Consider the following 6,589-nt stretch of genomic DNA (forward strand, 5'->3'; position numbering starts at 1 on the left):
GAGCTCTTCGCGATGCTAAAGGCTGTGGAGGTAGAAATCAGGAAGGAGCATCAAGTGTTGATGGTCAACAAGACCATCAGTTTCAAGAAAAAGGGTAAAGGGAAGAAGGGGAACTTCAAGAAGAACATCAAGCCAGTTGCTGCTCAAGTGAAGAAGCCCAAGTCTGGACCTAAGCCCAAGACTGAGTGCTTCTACTGCAAAGGGACTGGTCACTGGAAGCGGAACTGCCGCAAGTATTTGGCGGATAAGAAGGATGGCAATGTGAACGAAGGTATATGTGATATACATGTTATTGATGTGTATCGCTCGCAGTAGCACCTGGGTATTTGATACTGGTTCTGTTGCTAATATTTGCAACTCGAAATAGGGGCTAAGGATTAAGCGAAGATTGGCTAATGACAAGGTTACGATGCGCGTGGGAAATGGTTCCAAAGTCGATGTGATCGCGGTCGGCACGCTACCTCTACATCTACCTTTGCGATTAATTTTAGACCTGAATAATTGTTATTTGGTCCAGCGTTGAGCATGAACATTATATCTGGATCTTGTTTGATGCGAGACGGTTATTCATTTAAAATCTGAGAATAATGGTTGTTCTATTTATATGAGTAATATCTTTTATGGTCATGCACCCTTGAAGAGTGGTCTATTTTTAATGAATCTCGATAGTAGTGATACACATATTCATAATATTGAAGCTAAAAGATGCAGAGTTGATAATGATAGTGCAACTTATTTGTGGCACTGCCGTTTAGGTCATATTGGTGTAAAGCGCATGAAGAAACTCCATTCTGATGGACTTATGGAATCACTTGATTATGAATCATTTGGTACTTGCGAACCATGCCTCATGGGCAAGATGACTAAAACGTCGTTCTCCGAAACTATGGAGCGAGCAACAGATTTGTTGGAAATCATACATACCGATGTATCTGGTCCGATGAATGTTGAGGCTCGCGACGAGTATCGTTATTTTCTCACCTTCACAGCTGATTTGAGCAGATATGGGTATATCTACTTAATGAAACATAAGTCTGAAACATTTGAAAAGTTCAAAGAATTTCAGAGTGAAGTGGAAAATCATCGTAATTAAAGAAAGTTTCTACGATCTGATCATGGAGGAGAATATTTGAGTTACGAGTTTGATCTTCATTTGAAACAATGCAGAATAGTTTCGCAACTCACGCCACCTGGAACACCATAGCATAATGGTGTGTCCGAACGTCATAATCATACTTTACTAGATATGGTACAACCTATGATGTCTCTTACTTATTTTTCGCTGTCGATTTGGGATTATGCTTTAGAGATGGCTGCATTCACGTTAAATAGGGCACCATCTAAATCCGTTGAGACGACGCCTTATGAACTGTGGTTTGGCAAGAAACCAAAGTTGTCATTTCTTACAGTTTGGGGCTGCGATGCTTATGTGAAAAAGCTTCAACCTGATAAGGTCGAACCCAAATCGGAGAATGTGTCTCCTTAGGATACCCAAACGAGACTATTGGGTACACCTTCTATCATTGATCCGAAGGCAAGACATTTGTTGCTAAAAATGGATCCTTTCTAGAGAAGGAGTTTCTCTCGAAAGAAGCACTACTAGGAAAAGGGCTATAGATAGGATTGATACTAATGGCGCACCATGGAAGCAGTGCGCCACTACTATATACTAATGGCGCACCGGTTGGTGATGCGCCATTAGTGTGGAAGGCACTAATGGCGCACCAGAAACAGGGTGCGCCACTAGTATTAAATTATTATTTTTTCCATTTTTCCATACATACTAATGGTGCATCAGGTCGAAGTGCGCCATTACTAGTTCTAAGTAGTAATGGCGCACCAAGCAGACAGTGCGCCATTACTGTAAAAAAATTATTCTTTTTTTGCAAAACTACTAATGGCGCATCGTTTCACAGTGCGCCATTACTAGTTTAAACTAGTAATGGCGCACTATTACCCGGTGCGCCATTAGTATATATATTTATTTTTTTACTTTTTTTGCATAACTACTAATGGCGCACCACCTGCAGGTGCGCCATTAGTAACCAGGGTTACTAATGGCGCATTTGCTAGTGGTGCGCCATTAGTAACCTGGGACCCCAACAAGATATTTTGGACAGCCCCACACCTACCCACTCACTTTCCCCACTTCATTCCCTCCACCTCCTTCTCCAAGCTTTCGGTCATCTCCTCCTTCTCACCTCATTTCCACCATAGATTCATCAAAATTAAGTGGTGAAATTACCTTTTTTTGATAGGTAAGTAAGGGGAAAGCTATCTTCATGATGTAGATCTACTTTTTTTCTCCCTAGCTCACTCCAACAACGTGCACATGCACTTTTTGTGGCCTAGCTAGATCTATGTATGTTTGTGGTGTTGCATGTGTTTGTGGTGTTGCATATATGTTTGTGTTTGAAGGTACCGGTATTTGAAATGCGATAGCTGCCAATATTTTGCCGGAATGTTTTGATTCATTTCTGTTTCGGCGAGAATTTTGGCACTATGCATTCTTTTTGGTCCTATTTTTAGGGAAGGTCATGCCAAATTTTTTCTTGGTTCTAAAATATCGTTTTGCTCTACCCCGCAGGCGACCATGGTCTGCACGATGACTGAAGGTATCGTGAATAGGTTTTTGAGCTCCGCGAAGGCCGAGATGCTTCAAAAGAACGAGACGAAGATAAGATGTCCGTGTCGAAGATGCAAGCTGAAGAGCCTTATTGCGGACCCGGATTCCGGGCAGGTGCGGGACCACCTGCTCTTGCGTGGTTTCATGGATGGCTATCGGTGGCAAGGTGATGAAGATGACTATGAAGTCGTCCATAGGGGCCGGGCAAGAAATGAGGAAGGGCAACAAGATAAGTACCACCGCGGCGAGGGCGGGCGAGAAGACGAAGAATCTCCAGGACATGATCACGACGGTGATGCTGTACACAGTCATCATGTAGAAGATGTCGTACATGATGATGAGGAAGATCTAGACGAAGGGCATGATCATGAAGATGAAGATGCCGGAGCAGACGATGATGGAGGCTGGGTGCAGGACCCTCATATTCAAGAGCTGCTTCTCAAGCAGACGGATAACGCAAGAGCTGCCGCCCGAGAGAAAGCCAAGCTAGATCAACTGGAGATAGACGCGGTTACTCCATTGTATGAAGGATGCAGGCCCGAGGATACCTGCCTGAAAGTAACACTCATGGCTCTGGAGATGAAGGTAAAACACAAAATGACCGACGCATGCTTCGACGAGAACATGTCATTCTGGCACGAACATCTTCCCAAGGGGAACAAGTACCCGACCAGTTTCAAGGAGGCGAAGAAAATCGTGTGTCCTCTGGATTTACCGCACGTGAAATACCATGTGTGCATGAACAATTGTATGATTTATCGGGACGAGCACGCGGAGTGTACCATATGTCCGGTGTGCGGCGTCACTCGATACAAGAAGAGGAAGAAAGCTCCTCGAAAATCGGTGTGGTACTTTCCGATTACTCCTCATCTGCAGCGGTATTTCGCGGACCCTAAGGTAGCAAAGCTCCTGCGTTGGCATACAGATAGGGAGCAGAAGAAGCGGGAAGATGACGGAAATGATCCGGAGATAAATAAAAAAGACAAGATGCTGAGTCACCCTAAGGATGCGAGCCAGTGGCAAGCGTTGAACTTCGAATACCCAGAATTTGGGAAGGATCCAAGGAACATCATGCTGGGCGCGAGCACCGATGGAGTCAATCTGTTTGGCAGCCAGAGAAGCACACATAGCACCTGGCCTCTGTTTGTGTGGATGTACAACCTTCCCCCCTGGTTGTGCATGAAGAGGAAGTACATTCACATGAGTATGCTAATTGAAGGGCCGAAACAACCAGGGAACGACATCAATCTGTATCTGGGGCTGCTGAAGGGGGAGCTAGACACGCTGTGGAAAACGCCAGCCAATACGTGGGACGCCACAGAGAAAGAATATTTCCCTATGAGAGCCGCACTGCTCACGACGGTGCACGACTATCTTGGTTACAGATATCTCGTGGGGCAGGTAGTCCACGGATTTTCTGGATGCGTAAGGTGCATGGATGACGCAACGTATCACCAGCTAGATAGAGATCCCGGGTCTTCGAAAACCGTGTTCATGGGACATCGAAGGTGGCTTCGCGACGATGACCCGTGGAGGAAACACAAGGATCTGTTCGATGGTGAAACCGAACCCCGAAAACGCTCGTGTACGAGGAGCGGCGAGGAAATAGACGAGCTGTTGAAAAATTGGAAAGACTGCCCACTGCCGGGAAAGAAGCAAAAGGCGCCAGAGCCAGGAAAGAAGCGAAAGGCTCCAGAGCCGCTGCTGAAGGTATGGAAAACGAGGTCTGTTTTCTGGGACTTGCCGTACTGGAAGATCCACCGTGTGCCTCACAGCCTTGATGTCATGCATATCATGAAGAACGTGTGCGAGAGTCTGCTTGGTACCCTGCTCAACATGCCAGAGAGGACCAAAGATGGGCCAAAAGCAAGGACAGACTTGAAATCAATGGGCATCAGGCAGGAGCTTCACGCTAATGATGATGATGATGATGATGATGATGATGATGATGATGATGATGATGATGAGGCGAAGCAGGACACAGAAAGTCATCGCAAAGGCAAAAAGGCCAAGAAGACCGGAAATGACTACCCTCCCGCATGCTTCACTCTAAGTTAGGAGGAGATCGAGCAGTTTTTCACCTGCCTCCTAGGAGTAAAACTTCCTTATGGTTACACGGGGAAGATAAGCAGATACCTAGACCCAGCGAAGCAGAAGTTCAGCGGGATGAAGTCTCACGACTATCACATGCTGATGACGCATATACTTCTAGTTGCAATCCGTGGGATCATGGACGCGCACGTCCGTGAAACACTATTTGGCCTATGCAACTTTTTCGACGTCATCTCTCGGAAGTCGATTGGCATGAGGCAACTCGGAAGGTTACAGGAAGAGATCGTGGTGATACTATGCGAGCTTGAGATGTACTTCCCGCCTGCATTCTTCGACGTTATGGTGCATCTGCTGGTCCATATCGTGGAGGATATCATCCAACTCGGGCCGACGTTCCTGCACAGCGTGATGCCGTTCGAAAGGATGAATGGTGTCATCAAAGGATAAGTTCACAACATGTCACGTCCAGAGGGAAGTATAGCCAGGCGCTTTCTGACCGAAGAGTGCATCTCCTACTGCACGAATTATCTAGGCATCGAGAACCCCGTTGGTCTGCCCGTCAACAGGCACCTCGGCAGGCTCGCTGGATGGGGTCACCGTGAGGGTCGCCGCGAAATGCATGTCGACTTCGAGGGTCGACTCGCTGACTTTGAAAGAGCAAACCTAGTCGCGCTACAACACATAGACGTGGTCGATCCTTGGGATGGTAGAGCACAAAACCTTTATTGAGAAGACGTACAATGACCGAGGCCAACAGAGGACGGACGGAGATATACTCAAAGAGCACAACTCATGTTTCACGCGTTGGTTCAAGCAGAAGCTTCTGTCGTACCCTTTACATGAAGATTCTTCCACGGAAGAACAACTCATATTCGCCTTGTCACAGGGCGCCGAGCACAACCTGATGACCTATGAGGCGTACGATATCAACGGCTACACATTCTACACCGAGGACAAGGACATGAAGAGCGATGGTTATCAGAACTCCGGTAACGATGGAATCCTACACCGGTAACGACAAGGACAGATACTACGGAAGGATCGAGGAGATTTGGGAGCTGAGCTACGCTGGAGAGAAGGTCCTGATGTTCCGTGTCAGATGGGCCAAGAGCGTCCTAAAAGAAGACCGGTATTTCACCACCATGGTTATACCCAAAGCCAAATCCAAGACTGCGGGCGCAAACGTCACCGCGAAAAATGAGCCATGGGTGCTGGCTTCCCAAGTGGACCAATGCTTCTTCATTACCGACCCGTCAAAGCCTAGTTGTGTTGTCGTGAGGAGAGGCAAAAGGAAGATCATCGGAATGGATGGAGTAGCCAATGAGCAAGACTTCGACAAGTATAGTGACCCGAAGATCGAACATGACGACGACGATGAAGTAGCAGCATACACCACAAGAAGAAGCAGGACCAGCCTACCTAAAGGATGTCCGTTCCACAGAAGAACTCCATTTGCAAAAAAGAAGGGCAAGAAGATTGTGAACAGATAGCTAGCTAGCTAAGATTGATTGTATTTAAATCGTAGTCTTCATTTCTCGATTGTATTACATGGGCATTTTTTGAACTCATGAATATTTTTAAATTTCATGGCACTTTTCGAATTCATGAATATTTTTTCAAATTTGATGAATATTTTTAAATCTCAATCGCTATCCCCCTTCTTCTCGATCTCGATCCCCCCCGCACCCTCCCCCGCTAGCTCCACCGCCGCCGACGACCCACCGCACCCTCCCCCACTCCACCGCCGCCGCCGACCCACCGCACCCTCCCCGGCCCGCTCCACCGCCGCCAAGCACCCCCATTTGATGATATTTTTTCATATTCATAAAAAAATTATGACCGTTTTTATAAAAAAATATTAAAAAATAGCAACAAAATAATAATAATAAACATACTAATGGCGCACCGCTC

The sequence above is a fragment of the Triticum aestivum genome, chromosome 1A, assembly GCF_018294505.1.
Source record: "Triticum aestivum cultivar Chinese Spring chromosome 1A, IWGSC CS RefSeq v2.1, whole genome shotgun sequence".
Lineage (NCBI taxonomy): Eukaryota > Viridiplantae > Streptophyta > Magnoliopsida > Poales > Poaceae > Triticum > Triticum aestivum.